We start from the raw sequence: 16,798 nt of genomic DNA on the forward strand, positions 1-16,798 counted from the left end.
TCTTCAGAAACATTCAGTATTCCAGTATAACTTTACTTTTCGTTACACATTATCATACTCGGACGCTGTGTTAATACTTGGTGAATCTCAGATATACAGCATACACTTTCTCCGAAGACATCATGTAAAACCTACAGCTAAGAGAAGTTCTAATTCTAAACGTATTCCACCACTTGCCGGGTCCGTTAGTGTAGCCATGTAGTGATAAGGCTGTATGAAGTCGATGGCGGGCTACTCGCCTATCGCCCCGCCAGCGGCAAGTGAAAAAACTGCCGGCCGCGTGCAAAGCGAGTGCTGGGGTATGCGGATGCCCTGCTCTAAACTGCTACCGTCGAGTACAGAACAAGGTCGGATCCGATTCGCGCAGACGGTAATTTGGACAACAGGCGTTACATTTGTGTCGTGTTAAGCCTGGTAGCCGCGCCCTGTCTTCGACATCTCCGCGCTTTATCATTCAACGAGGCGACGCAAGACCGTATGTTGTCCGTGCTGTCCTTACCTACGTCGATGCACAGGGTGTTCGAAGACTGACGGGGCAGCACGTTCTCCAGATCGCTCACCATCTGTAAACAACTGCTCACTGGTTGCCAAGACACTGGCATGCCACCTCCCGATAACTTCGACTATTGATAAACTCCAGCACGGGATGACGTAGCCGTATCTACACACAAGCTCAGTTTGACCAAATGCCACACGTGCCCGCTCTGTGTAGTAAATTTTGTACCCTGTATACTCCCGAATCATGTACGGTACAAAATTAATAATGTATTGTACCTACCGATAGCGCCCAGGGTGATTTTTACCACGGTATACAAACTCTAGGGATTGATCGATGCGAGGATACGGAACAAAAATGATCTTATGGTCTTACGACCGGAAATGCACTGTTTCCATGCCGAAAACCATTTATTGAATCACACCCCGTCACTAGACTGCGGTCTGATACGCGCTGTACCATGCAGCCCCAGTTACAGTATGCATGGTTTCCTCCTAGACTAGAGGGTGGCAGTGTTCCTCATACGTCAATCCCTAGAGCCTTGTTCTACCATGTTGTTGTTATAGTCTTCAATCCAGAGACTGGTTTGATGCATCTCTCCATGCTGCCCTATCCTGTGCAAGCTGCTTCTTCTCTGACTAACTACTGCAACCTACATCCTTCTGAATCAGCTTAGTATATTCAAATATCTTCAAGATTTCGCGGCCCTGTTAGCAACTGTATAAATATTAGTTTTAATTTTAATAATGAACAGCCTCAGTTGCTAAAACTACAATCTGACGATAATTTATGGATTTGTAGATTTAGCTTGACGATGTCCACTATGGACAAACAGTGGATACTGTTATTCTGAAGAAGGCTGGGTTATCCCGACTGAAAACTAGGTAAATTCTAGGTAGATGGTGTATTCATTCCATAGTCTCCATTTATGATTTTCACCCTCCACGCTTCCCTCCAATACTAAACTGGTGATCCCATGATGCCTCAGAATGTGTCCTGCCAACCGATCCCTTCTTCTAGTCAAGTTGTGCCACAAATTCCTCTTCTTGCCAATTCTATTCAGTACCTCCTCATTAGTTACGTGTTTTGCCATAATGATTGGTTATATTATGTCCGTTTCACTTCTCTCAAGTTGTAGTGGAGGTGATACAGCGTAGTACCCAATGGTTACGTATTCGAATCGATAGCTTGCCAACATGGTGTTTACTTACGGAAAGCTAAATGGCAACGGGAGGCGGGCAGCAATATTATATCAGGAGATCTATCTCCGCCGACAACAACCACAACATTCAATGTTTGCAACAATGTTTCGCCGTTCGTCTGAGACTGGATCGTTTCAGGAAGCAGGAAATCATGAAGGACGTACCCGAAATGTTCGGACACCAGACTTGGAGAAAAATGTGATTAACACTGTGGAAGGCGACTGCCATGTCAGTACCAGCCAGTTGGCCCGCCAGTACAGGGTAAGCCAGACATCGGTGTGGAACATTCTCCATCACAACTGTTACTACCCTAATCACTTACAGCGTGTGCAGGACTTACTAGCGACTGACTTTCGACATTTGGAGCAGTTTTGTCACTGTTTCTTCGCCAGGTAGCCACGGTTCCGGGATCTGTGTCATCCGTCCTATTCACACATGAGGCTGCCTTTACGCGGAGTAGTATCTTCATGTTTGATATTAGTCACCTGTGCGATAATATGCAGAACCCGTATGGTTTAGTGACAGCTAATCATGAGCATCGGTGCAGCCGAAATGTGAGGGCCGGGATAATTCACGACCGTATTTTAAGATCATCCTTCCTTCCACGTCACGTAACAGGCTAGAAATATCGGCGTCTCTTGCGGGTGCCTTTGCGTGCTGGAAGAAGTGCCATTGACAGTTCGAAGGGTTATGTGGCTGCTACATGATGGTGCTCCAGCCCATTTCACCGTTAACGTGAAGACGCATCTCGGTCGTGTCTTCGCTGGTCGATGGATCGGACGAGGGGGTCCATTTGCACGGCCTGCCCGTTCACCGGATCTCAAACCGTGCGAAATCTGGTTATGAGACCATCTCAAAAGTATCGTGTATGCAGAGCCCATTCCAGATGTGGAGACACTGGAGCTGCGTAATCTGCTGCCTCTGTTCGGATGCAGCCTGGCCGATGTGAACACGTGAGACAGACTGTGCTACGACGCGTAAGCGCATGCGTAGAGGCACACGGAAACCGTTTCCAACCCGTACTGTAATGTGACTGCATGGTACAGGTCGTGTTAGACCGCAGTCTCTGTAACAATGTATGAGTGAACCAAGGTGTCAAGCGTGGAAACCAAGCATTTCCGGACGTAAGTCCATTACATGTTTTTTGTTCCGTATTCTCTCATCGATGCCTAGAGAGTTCCACACGGTGGAAAAAATCACTCTGTACAGGCGCGGTAAGTTACCAACCACATCAATGAAAATGTTTTAAAATCTTCAGAAATTGTAGAGAAGATGTATTATGCCGTCAGGGGATAGGCAACCTTATACATCGAAGAGCCAAAGAAACTAGTACCCCAGCCTAATATCGTGTACCCCCCCCCCCCCTCCCGAGCACGCAGAAGTGCCGGAACACGACGTGGCTCTTCTGCCAACACAACAAACTGCATCCTACCTTACGTTGAAGTTTTAGCGGATGGCTGTGATAGTATATCGAAAAGTTCGTCTTCATCGTGCCTACAGCAACGTAAACTAAACGTGCACCGCCCTGCCTAGTTATGTGGACGAGGTGCCGTGTAACCGGTCGTGTGCAGTCCTGTAGAGCTCACTGCCAGCAGCCGGTGCTCGCGACCTAAACACGCCCCACCCCGAGGCGGGCCGCACTTCCGGCCCGGCATTCCTCCGCAAAGATCAAGGCGCTGCGCTCAGCTGGGCCGGCGTGACGTCACCCGCGGCCTCACTTACGTGCAGCCACTCCCAGCACGTCCCCTGACGGAGCACTAAGGTATCCCAATTTAAACATCTATACAAGCTCTCAGTACTTACGTACATTCCTAAATCCACAACGCGCATGGATATACTTTTCTGGCAGTCGTCTTTTGTCCAGCGTTACAAGTAGGACTATTAACATTTTTGAAAACATCGTATATCCCATATATCGGTTTTAAAAAATATCAACATCGGCCCTCGATATATCGAAAATCGTCGATGTATCGGTATATCGACGCAAGAACATCGACGTTCCGGCCTATAAAAACATCGGCTGCACATTGCAAATACACTACCGGTTCCAGAGCTGTATATTTAATTTAATATTTAGATATTCGGTACATCAACAAGCTAGCGGCCTGTCTATCCTCCTTAGAGAAAGAATTGCAAGAAGACCGATGCAGCTTCGGGCTTGGCGATAAACATTTGCTAACAATGGTAACTGCACGTCATAATAAAAGGTGTCCGATAGGTCTGTCGTTCGGTTTCGTCACATATCGGATTTTCCGGAACACTTCAAGTCGACTTCTCAGTTTTTTTCCTCATTTTGCAACGCCAGCGACCAAGCAGCTATAGTGTCAAAATTACGCGGCGAAGCTAAACGTTGCAGTGCCTGTTGGTAGCGCGGAACGCAGATTACGTTCAGCGCTTCCCCTCACACGTCTCCGCCCACCGCAATGACCAACATTGTCATTTAGATTTTTGTTCATCATTTTCAGCAACTGTTTTTGAAGAATGCTGGACATCATGTTATTCCATTCACACCGCCACCCCCAGTGCAATCGCACTACTTCTGTGTGACACCTACACTTGCTTCACACAGTCAAAGAGAACGATTGGACCTCATAAAAGCTCAAAAAGTAGTATGACTCCTTCACACAGTGAAAGTAAAATTAAGTTCTACAACAATTTCAAAAGAAGAACTTCACATGTATAACGGAAACAACATAAAGTTATAATATAAAATGAGAATATCGGCTCTGGATATTGCCATTACGACATTTATATATCAGGGAAATGCAAGCAGCTGTTGTTTATCGATATTTTTTGGAAAGTATATAGATATATCAATATTTGTGAACAGCCCTAGTTGCAGGCTCAAAGCATCATACATCGATTGAGATGCTTTTCAGCTTTAGAAATAACGAACAAAAACTTCGGATAAGGTTTGTTTTTATTGTTCTGTACAAAAACGTAACACGAGATTGATGCACTGAAACATCTCGCTGCCTCACGGAATCATTTTTTTGCCATGTTCAACCTACGTATTAAGTCTACAGCTTTGCTTCTGCCGTTTTATCTCGAAGTTACAGGCTGTATTGTGAAAAACTTAAAAAAACATTTACGAATCGAACCATATGGCCATCGCTGTCCACTACTTTCTCACATCTGCCGGGCAGCATACGAATCCCGCGCCGGAATAACTGGGCGCCTTTTGAGGATAACCGTGAATCGATCCAATTTTGCACTTATTCATATGACCGGAAGTGCTGGCCATCCAGACACTCATCGATAAAGGTGGTGGTCAGGGGGAGTAATGTCTGGAGAAAACGGCGGGTGGGTAGTACTTCTCAGTTCAAGGTTTTGCGACTAGGAGTCGAGCACTGTCTAGCTGCAAAATCACCTCTTCCTATCTACACTCCTGGAAATTGAAATAAGAACACCGTGAATTCTTTGTCCCAGGAAGGGGAAACTTTATTGACACATTCCTGGGGTCAGATACATCACATGATCACACTGACAGAACCACAGGCACATAGACACAGGCAACAGAGCATGCACAATGTCGGCACTAGTACAGTGTATATCCACCTTTCGCAGCAATGCAGGCTGCTATTCTCCCATGGAGACGATCGTAGAGATGCTGGATGTAGTCCTGTGGAACGGCTTGCCATGCCATTTCCACCTGGCGCCTCAGATGGACCAGCGTTCGTGCTGGACGTGCAGACCGCGTGAGACGACGCTTCATCCAGTCCCAAACATGCTCAATGGGGGACAGATCCGGAGATCTTGCTGGCCAGGGTAGTTGACTTACACCTTCTAGAGCACGTTGGGTGGCACGGGATACATGCGGACGTGCATTGTCCTGTTGGAACAGCAAGTTCCCTTGCCGGTCTAGGAATGGTAGAACGATGGGTTCGATGACGGTTTGGATGTACCGTGCACTATTCAGTGTCCCCTCGACGATCACCAGAGGTGTACGGCCAGTGTAGGAGATCGCTCCCCACACCATGAAGCCGGGTGTTGGCCCTGTGTGCCTCGGTCGCATGCACTCCTGATTGTGGCGCTCACCTGCACGGCGCCAAACACGCATACGACCATCATTGGCACCAAGGCAGAAGCGACTCTCATCGCTGAAGACGACACGTCTCCATTCGTCCCTCCATTCACGCCTGTCGCGACACCACTGGAGGCGGGCTGCACGATGTTGGGGCGTGAGCGGAAGACGGCCTAACGGTGTGCGGGACCGCAGCCCAGCTTCATGGAGACGGTTGCGAATGGTCCTCGCCGTTACCCCAGGAGCAACAGTGTCCCTAATTTGCTGGGAAGTGGCGGTGCGGTCCCCTACGGCAGTGCGTAGGATCCTACGGTCTTGGCGTGCATCCGTGCGTCGCTGCGGTCCGGTCCCAGGTCGACGGGCACGTGCACCTTCCGCCGACCACTGGCGACAACATCGATGTACTGTGGAGACCTCACGCCCCACGTGTTGAGCAATTCGGCGGTACGTCCACCCGGCCTCCCGCATGCCCACTATACGCCCTCGCTCCAAGTCCGTCAACTGCACATACGGTTCACGTCCACGCTGTCGCGGCATGCTACCAGACTGCGATGGAGCTCCGTATGCCACGGCAAACTGGCTGACACTGACGGCGGCGGTGCACAAATGCTGCGCAGCTAGCGCCATTCGACGGCCAACACCGCGGTTCCTGGTGTGTCCGCTGTGCCGTGCGTGTGATCATTGCTTGTACAGCCCTCTCGCAGTGTCCGGAGCAAGTATGGTGGGTCTGACACACCGGTGTCAATGTGTTCTTTTTTCCATTTCCAGGAGTGTATTTCTGTACTGTGGCCGGCCGTTTGTCTTTCCGTGTTCGCCTCAACTGCTTTGAAAACCTACTCTCTACCACCGCCATGCCGGGCATCGATGTCAAAATCACTGGTCTTGAAGCACTGAAATCACTCACTGCACTAATAAGTGCCTCATCATACGGCTTACCCAGCATTTTATGAGCCTTAGCCGAAGATTTAGAAAATTAAAACTTCCCGCAAATAACGAGAGTTGGGCTAGTAAACTGACGTATTCACTCGAGAATGACTACAAATGCCTAAGCTTATTGTATGACGCTTACGATTTACCACGTGCACCATCACTTGCTATCTGTCACAAAACGGCGGAAGCAGCGTTGTAGGCCTAATAAAAACAGTACAGCGCCGTGTTGGAGACATGCGCACACCTGTAGCTGACTGCTAATCCCGTCGATATTACTTTGCAAAGACTGTCACCCACCGTAGCTGCCCATGTGCCTCCCCCGCTCCCATTTCAGGTGAGGCTATTGCTTTTGTTCTAGAGGCTTTCCATCTCGTGGTCCTGCGGTAGCGTTCTCGCTTCCCACGCCCGGGTTCCCGGGTTCGATTCCCGGCGGGGTCAGGGATTTTCTCTGCCTCGTGATGGCTGGGTGTTCTGTGATGTCCTTAGGTTAGTTAGGTTTAAGTAGTTCTAAGTTCTAGGGGACTGATGACCTAAGATGTTAAGTCCCATAGTGCTCAGAGCCACTAGAGGCTTTCGACGTTATTCCCGTGCTGTCAAACAAGCCCTGCCGCAGAATTACGTCGTGTCTCATGACTCAAATTAAGTTTTGTGCAATTCCAAGCTGTACTGAGGGTCAATCAGATAATTCGGTGAATCCATATGACATTGCGAGATTCTCACAAACTGCCAGTTCTGATCGAAAATTGCGTTTATAATATACCGAGAGACTGAAAAAGAAAGAACAAATTACAGACAAACTATAAAAGATAGAAACATGTTGTGCACGTAACGGGATAGAGGAGGGTTCAAAGATCTGTCACAGCTGCGCTGTTGCTTGTTTTTAGCAATTTTCGCGAAGTGAATCCATTGTTCAAGTGCTACGTGCATTGCGCCGTCGATTCAGCAAATGGCTCTGAGCACTACGGGACTTAACATCTGTGGTCATCAGTCCCCTAGAACTTAGGACTACTTAAACCTAACTCACCTAAGGACATCACACACATACATGCCCGAGGCAGGATTCGAACCTGCGACCGTAGCAGTCGCGCGGTTCCGGACTGAAGCACCTAGAACCGCCCGGCCACCACGCCCAGCGCGATTCAGCACAAGGAGATTTATGACTAGCATAGAAAATTCTAAAAGAAAGTTTTCGATGGTGATGAGGCACAGTCATACAGTACTTTTTGAATTATTACACCGCCATTTGACTGTATGTTTCTATATATTTCCTGTTTACAATCTAGATTTCAGACTTGCACACCAGTTTCGAGTGCAGTGTTCCTAGATCATTAACGACATTTTGATGTGTACTGCGCAGGATGGCATATACACGGATCAGCACATTTCTTTAACATGGCGTAAATGGCACGTAATTAACGCCTTGCAGGAATGCAGCTCATTACCGTACAAGCACGTCACAGGTGGGAGAACCAGTCCAAAACAGGTGCCGGCCGCGGTGGTCTCGCGGTTCTAGGCGCGCAGTCCGGAACCGTGCGACTGCTACGGTCGCAGGTTCGAATCCTGCCTCGGGCATGGATGTGTGTGATGTCCTTAGGTTAGTTAGGTTTAAGTAGTTCTAAGTTCTAGGGGACTGATGACCACAGTTGAGTCCCATAGTGCTCAGAGCCATTTGAACCAAAACCGGACACGAGACTGTCTAGTTGTACGATAATGTGCATTCCCACAAGACGTCAATTTTGTTCCATTTACATCGTGTTAAGCAAATGTGATTAACTGTTTATATGTCGTCCCGCACAATGCACAGCAAAATGATGCTAATAGTCTAAGAACAATCAATCAAAATGACAGTCACAATCGCCTTATTTATTTTGTCACCAACCGGTTTCAACCCGCTATGGGGTCATCTTCAGGGCAATTTACACCAACTGTGCACAGGCAGGGTGACAACTCCAGCGAGCGACCAAATGGTGTAAATTGCCCTGAAGATGACCCCATCGCGGGTTGAAACCAGTTGGCGACAAAACAAATAACGCGATTGTGACTGTCATTTTGATTGATCGATTATAAGTAAACCAATCGCTGCTATCTCCACTCAACTATGTTGTCTAAAATTTACTCTAAGAACATTCGACTCGATAATAGCGTGAAAGCCGAAATCTAGACTGTACTCAGCAAATATACAGTCAAATTGTGGCGTATTCCTTCAAAAAATTCCTGGAGTTTGGTTGCATACGCAGACGGAAAAGCACTTGTCAACGATGCATGTCTGATGCAAATGTCGAGGGTATCCGAGATGCGTAGGTCAGAAACCTGACCTTCCTCAAACAACGGTGCGGCGTATTCTGAAACGATGCCTGCATATGAAGGCTTACAAGTTGCAGTTACTACAGCAATTTAGATCCACCGAATGTAACAAAATGGTTCAAATGGCTGTAAGTAGTATGGGACTTAACATCTGAAGACATCAGTCCCGTAGACTTAGAACTACTTAAACCTAACTAACCTAAGGATATCACACACATCCATGCCCGAGGCAGGATTCGAACCTGCGACCGTAGCAGCAGCGCGGTTCCGGACTGAAGGGCATAGAACCGAACGTAACAGAAGGTACGAATTTTGTGTTTCAGTTCTCCACGATATGGCAGAGAACACTTTTTTCGAACGACGTTTCATCTATCGGGTTATGTACGCCGCGATAAAAAAATAAGAATTTGGGGATCGCGAAATCCTGGCCTCTTCGTCGACCGTGGAAGAGACTCACCGGAACGGAATGTGTTTTGTGCCGTCCCCGCTCACAAAGTTAATGGACCTGTCTTTTAGGTGGCGGAAACTGTGAGAGAAATGTCATACCTGGACATCCTGCAAAAATTATTCGTTTCCTCAGCTTCACGAAGATTCCAATGATTTCATTTTTATGCATGACGGCGCTGCGGCTCACTTTCACCTTGAGGTGCGGCGTTACCTTAACAACGCAATCCCACAACGTTGGATTGCTAGAGGGTGACACCGAGATCTTGTTTATGGCTTTTGGCCTCCAAGGTCACCAGACCTCGCGATTTTCTTCTGTGGAGGTACATAGAAGACAGTCTTTGTCCCGCCTATGCCAGCTACTCTTCAAGAACTGAGAAATCGAATTGTTGAAGCTGGCGATTCAGTAAACAGGGACCTCGTTGATTCGTGCCTGGAATGAAATACTGTTTCCATGTTTCTCGAGCAACCCATGGTGTTCATGTTGAGTGTACGGTATAGTGTATGTGCGTATATAAAACTTTGAACCTTCCTCTATCCAGTGACATTGGCAATGTGGTCCTATGTTTCATAGTTTGCCTGTAACAATCAACTGAAATCTGCTCTTTCTGTTTCTATCACCCTCTACTGCTCGAACCGGGCTAAAAGGTCTTGGAAGGGGTAAAAACACACAAAAAAAGTTAAAATAAACATCAAAAACAATGTGTTAACGCATATCAAACGATTGCGTTTGATGAGACGATTACTAAACTGCAATCAGTGTTTATTCAAAAATTTATTTACTCAAAATATAACTTAAGTTGTCATTGTATCAGCAGCTTTAATTAGTAGCATTTGAAACATCGTCGTTAAAGGAAAACTATTTGCCAAGATGGAGACATTTTGACCTCCTGCTTCACCTGAAATCCCTCAATTGCTCAAAAAGGCTTCTCTAAAGAGAAGAGTCAAAAGTAAGACGAGCAGTGCTGTCTTACCAATCATGATTTGTAGGATTAGTTGATAGATCTGCACAAAATTATACCACAGAGAGTAAGCAGTGGTTTTGTGGTATATGTTAGTAAAACTAGGATTAAATTCTGAAAGACAAACCAGATACGAAAACTTTAAACACACGAAGGGATCTGGTAAAGTAAATACAAGTAAAGAGATCGATATGGAAAGAGACGGATAATTTGAAGCAAATCTTGCTTGAAATACGTCGACTGCTCGCGATCGGCCTGGAATTTCTGGAAAGAGTGGCGAGTTGACTAGCATTGTATCATACCACCATTGCCTGTTTCCCACTGTTAGTTCCAGCTCCAAGCAATATTGCCATTTACATCGTCCGAACAGAGCAGCCACAGATGGCGCTGTATGCTCCCGTGCATTGTCGTGCAAAAAAATGGGAGGGTTGCGCAGAAAGTATCGCCGCTTCTTTGGCAAAGCTGATCGCAAATAGTAATACTGTGCACTGACGGTCTGCCGTGGTGGAACGTAATGCGTTAGGATAACAAGCTGGGGTTATTCTGTTCGGCCGATGAGACTGGGAGGTACTGTACCATCCACCATACTCCCCGGACGTAAGTCCTTGTGACTGATTTTATTTTGATGATGAAGGAACCACTTCGTGGCATTCGCTTCAGAACTGTTCCAGAGATTCGACAGGCAGTAGGCCGCTTCATTCTACATCTACATGATTACTGTGCAATTCACATTTAAGTGCTTGGCAGAGGGTTCATCGAACCACAATCATACTATCTCTCTTCCATTCCTCTCCCGAACAGCGCCCAGTAAAAACGAACACCTAAACCTTTCTGTTCGAGCTCTGATTTCTCTTATTTTATTTTGATGATCATTCCTACCTATGTAGGCTGGGCTCAACAAAATATTTTCGCAGTCGGAAGAGAAAGTTGCTGACTGAAATTTCGTTAATAGATCTCTTGCTTTTTAATGACTTCCATCCCAACTCGCGTATCATGTCTGCCACATTCTCTCCCCTATTACGTGATAATACAAAACGAGCTGCCCTTTTTTGCACCCTTTCGATGTCCTCCGTCAATCCCACCTGGTAAGGATCCCACACCGCCCAGCAATATTCTAACAGAGGACGAACGAGTGTAGTGTAAGCTGTCTCTTTAGTGGACTTGTTGCATCTTCTAAGTGTCCTGCCAATGAAACGCAACCTTTGGCTCGCCTTCCCCACAATATTATCTATGTGGTCTTTCCAACTGAATTTGTTCGTAATTTTAACACCCAGGTACTTAGTTGAATTGACAGCCTTGAGAACTGTACTATTTATCGAGTAATCGAGTTCCAACGGATTTCTTTTGGAACTCATGTGGATTCGCACCATCAACAGAACAGGCTCCGCTAACGGTATTCTAGGCCTTTCACACAACGCTGGTGACTACTTTGGAGGAGAATAACAGGTGCAACCACGTAACTCTTTTGTATAGGTTGTGAATAAATAGTTGCCACTATTTAAGTTCCAACCCTCGAAGTTCAATAATTGTCACTCTGTAAGTTGAGTGACCAGAAAATTTCTGCGCCTAAGTTTAAGAAAATAGCTTCTAAATGTGTGCAACATGTATTTTATTCGCCACCACATGTATTTCAGAGCAAGTTGTCCATCTTCAGGGGTTGCAGTTCCTTGGAGGTTCCTTGCTATGATCTGGAGAAGCAGTCTGAGGAAGGTCCTACCGATAAAAATGTGAGAAATATGTATACAACTTGCTATAAATAAACCTCAAGACAACACGATAAGCGTTGTGGAATAGAAAAGACTACATAGCCTGTTTGTTCACGGCGCGTTTTCATGGCATAGTCTCATCGCATGGACACGGCAAAACAAACTACTGTGTGAAAACACTTGAACATTAACTTTACCTCTTGTTTCACCTCACCTTTTGTTTCGATGTGTGACCGAGCGGTTCTAGGCGCTTCAGTCTGCAACCGCGGGACCGCTACGGTTGCAGGTTCGAATCCCAACTCGGGCATGGATGTGTATGATGTTCTTAGGTTAGTTAGGTTTAAGTAGTCCTAAGTTCTGGGGGACTGATGACCTCAGATGTTAAGTCCCATAGTGCTCGGAGCTATTTGAACCATTTTTGTGACCAAGAAGTGAACTCGTGTACAGAAAATACCTTCTGGAGAAACAGGGCAACAGTCTTACCTACATTACTTCTACATCTACATCTACATCCATACTCCGCAAGCCACCTGACGGTGTGTGGCGGAGGGTACCCTGAGTACCTCTATCGGTTCTCCCTTCTATTCCAGTCTCGTATTGTACGTGGAAAGAAGGATTGTCGGTATGCTTCTGGGTGGGCTCTAATCTCTCTGATTTTATCCTCATGGTCTCTTCGCGAGATATACGTAGCAGGGAGCAATATACTGCTTGACTCTTCGGTGAACGTATGTTCTCGGAGCTTTAACAAAAGCCCGTACCGAGCTACTGAGCGTCTCTCCTGCAGAGTCTTCCACTGGAGTTTATCTATCATCTCCGTAAGGCTTTCGCGATTACTAAATGATCCTGTAACGAAGCGCGCTGCTCTCCGTTGGATCTTCTCTATCTCTTCTATGAACCCTATCTGGTGTGGATCCCACACTGCTGAACAGTATTCAAGCAGTGGGCGAACAAGCGTACTGTAACCTACTTCCTTTGTTGTCGGATTGCATTTCCTTAGGATTCTTCCAATGAATCTCAATCTGGCATCTGCTTTACCGACGATCAACTTTATATGATCATTCCATTTTAAATCACTCCTAATGCGTACTCCCAGATAATTTATGGAATTAACTGCTTCCAGTTGCTGACCTGCTATATTGTACCTAAATGACAAGGAATCTTTCTTTCTATGTATTCACATCACATTACACTTGTCTTCATTGAAATACAATTGCCATTCCGTGCAACATGCGTCAATTCGCTGCAGATCCTCCTGCATTTCAGTACAATTTTCCATTGTTGAAACCTCTCGATACACCACAGCATCATCTGCAAAAAGCCTCAGTGAACTTCCGATGTCATCCACCAGGTCATTTATGTATATTGTGAATAGCAAAGGTCCTATGACACTCCTCTGCGGCACACCTCAAATAACTCTTACTTCGGAAGACTTCTCTCCATTGAGAATAACATGCTGCGTTCATTAGAGTTAGGCTGCAGAGGAACGTGGTTTGTAAAGCACAGGTCAAGAAGAAGACACGGGTAACAACTATAAACTCGAGCAAGAAGGAGCACAAAAGATGACTGACCGACCAATTGGCCTGTGGTAGTAGCTTATACAGGCTCAAAGGCACAAACGCCTTTGTGAGAAGAATCTGCACTTTTTTCAACAGGTGTACAATCCGCAAGCGGTATAGCCTTTTGCAGAATTGTTTGTTCGCCGGTTTAGAACTCGGTGGATATACCTAGCTTCAGCAACCTCAACTGTAGGAGCGTTCCTAGAGACTTTACAGCGGAAGCCATTTGATAAAATTATAAGCCGCCTGCAACTCGAGGACTACACGTGAGGTCCAGCGCCGCAACAAAGAGCAGAGAGGTAGCTGAGACATTAACGATCCTTCCCAGAAGATGGCAAAAGACAGTAACAGCGCCGTACCAGCAAGAGTCGTTGAGAGGGTTTATACTGGCATTCCCAGCGCGCTTTGGCGCATTCGCGTGTAATTAACACTACTGCTAGCTTCGTGTTCTCCTGAATGCGTCTTGAATGACAATGACAGAAAGGCACTAGAAGCTGCCACTTGCTCAAAGTTGGCGGCTTATTTAGAACTTCTACTAGGGAATAAAATTTACTTCACACTTTTTTTTTTTTTTTTTTTTTTTTTTTTTAGTGTTTGGCGTCATTGGCCGGGAGGCCTCTTGCGGGGCAGGTCCGGCCGTCTTGGTGCAGGTCTTATAACACTCGACGCCACATTGGGTGACCTACGCGCCGGATGGGGATGGAATCATGGTGAAGACAGCACAACACCGAGTCCCGGAGTGGAGAAAATCGCCGACCCAGCCGGCAATTGAACCCAGGCCCGTAGGACGGCAATCAGTCACGCTGACCAGTCAGCTATTGGGGCGGACACTTCAAATGCTACTCGGTGGCTCAGAGTGAGAGTTACAGAATAAATACAGAAACTGTAACTGTGATTTACACAGCTTATCTGTGATTTCCGTGCCACTGTCTAATGGTAAAAATTTTTCCAAATTGTGCGAATGAGTGTCGCTCTAACTGTATAGATGTGTTTCATATTGGATGATAAGCATCGGCAGGGACAGGAAAGAAGATTGCGAAATGAAAAGTAAACAATGCTTCTTACACCATGTTAAAAGTATCCGTCCTCTTGATGGGTTCGAGTTTACAAGCCTTCACATAGACAACACCCTTAGAGGAGCGCCACGATCACAGTACCCTGGGCTGTTTCTAATTTTGTCACGCAATGGCCGTAATCTGAGTCATTGCCATCCAGCCATTCCAGATCCCACACGTTACATACATGTTATGGATAATGTTATTAATATGAAAGCTGTTGCTCAAAAGAAAGATGGTGTCTCTCTCCCTCTTTCTCCCTCCCCCTCCATCCCCGCCCACTTTTCACTTTCTTGATACCATCGCCCACGACGCCACTTTTAGTCACATTGTCATGTGAAAGTAATGGGAAATTCCAGATAGCCTACCTTGTCCTATTCTCCTATGGATAATACCTTGAAGGATGTGCCTCCTCTCCCACCTGGATGAAAGATCCTGTCCTTGGATAGATGGGGGGAGGGGAGAGGGGGGGGGGGATGGACGTCAAGAAGAGACGTCGAACAGATGTACAGAACTATTAGACCTATATCTCTAAAACCGATCAGATGTAGAATTTTGTAACACGTATTACAGGTATGTTCGAGTATAATGACTTTTCCGGAGATTAGAAATCTACTCTGCAGGAATCAGCATGGGTTTCGAAAAAGACGATCGTGTGAAACCCAGCTCGCACTATTCGTCCGCGAGACTCACAGGGCCATAGACACGGGTTCGCAGGTAGATGCCGTGTTTCTTGACTTCCGCAAGGCGTTTGATACAGTTCGCCACGGACGTTTAATGAACAAAGTAAGAGCATATGGACTATCAGACCAATTGTGTGATTGGATTGAAGAGTTCCTAGATAACAGAACGCAGCATGTCATTATCAATGGAGAGAAGTCTTACGAAGTAAGAGTGATTTCAGGTGTGCCGCAGGGGAGTGTTGTAGGACCGTTGCTATTCACAATATACATAAATGACCTTGTGGATGACATAGGAAGTTCACTGAGGTTTTTTGCGGGATGATGCTGTAGTATATCGAGAGGTTGTAACAATGGAAAATTGTACTGAAATGCAGGTGGATCTGCAACGAATTGGCGCATGGTGCAGGGAATGGCAATTGAATCTCAATGTAGACAAGTGTAATGTGCTGCGAATACATAGAAAGAAAGATCCTTTATCATTTAGCTACAATATAGCAGGTCAGCAACTCGAAGCAGTTAATTCCGTAAATTATCTGGGAGTAGGCATTATGAGTGGTCTAAAATGGAATGACCATATAAAATTAATCGTCGGTAAAGCAGATGCCAGACTGAGATTCATTGGAAGAACCCTAAGCAAATGCAATCCGAAAACAAAGGAAGTAGGTTACAGTACACTTGTTCGCCCACTGCTTGAATACTGTTCAGCAGTGTGAGATCCGTACCAGACAGGGTTGATAGAAGGATAGAGAAGATCCAACATAGAGCAGCGCGCTTCGTTACAGGATCATTTAGTAATCGCGAAAGCGTTACGGAGATGATAGATAAACTCCAGTGGAAGACTCTGCAGGAGAGACGCTCAGTAGCTCGGTACGGGCTTTTATTGAAGTTTTCAGAACATACCTTCACCGAGGAGTCAAGCAATATATTGCTCCCTCGTACGTATATCTGGCGATGAGACAATGAGGATAAAATCAGAGAGATTGGAGCCCATACAGAGGCATACCGACAATCTTTCTTTCCACGAACAATACGAGACTGGAATAGAAGGGAGAACCGATAGAGGTACTCAAAGTACCCTCCGCTACACACCGTCAGGTGGCTTGCGGAGTATGGATGCAGATGTAGATGTAGATGTAGAATTCCAAGCTTCTGACTACTACTCCTCTGATCTGTCCGTTTTAGCGTTCTAGGAGTTAGCGACAGAAACTTCGAAAAATACTGCAAATCTCAACATTTACCACTTTGTAAGTAAGCATTACACAACTACGTATAGACATAACACATTTCGCTTTCACTTCCAACACTGACTTTTTCCAATACTTTTATTTATGTCTTACCACAAACTTTATACTTTTAAGCGAATATTGCATAAGTTTCTCATCACTTCGGCGGTCCCAATTTTCGAGTCGCGAAAGCCGCTGTTACACAGTAATGGT

General features: G+C 46.1%; 1 protein-coding gene across 2 annotated transcripts in view; it reads right to left on the reverse strand.

Annotated features, from left to right (window-relative positions):
* The window catches only part of LOC126271939 (uncharacterized), an 891,928-nt gene that overhangs the window by 113,802 nt on the left and 761,328 nt on the right, over nt 1-16,798 (reverse strand). The window lies entirely within an intron of this gene.

This window comes from Schistocerca gregaria, chromosome 5 (assembly GCF_023897955.1).
Source record: "Schistocerca gregaria isolate iqSchGreg1 chromosome 5, iqSchGreg1.2, whole genome shotgun sequence".
In the NCBI taxonomy this organism is placed as follows: domain Eukaryota; kingdom Metazoa; phylum Arthropoda; class Insecta; order Orthoptera; family Acrididae; genus Schistocerca; species Schistocerca gregaria.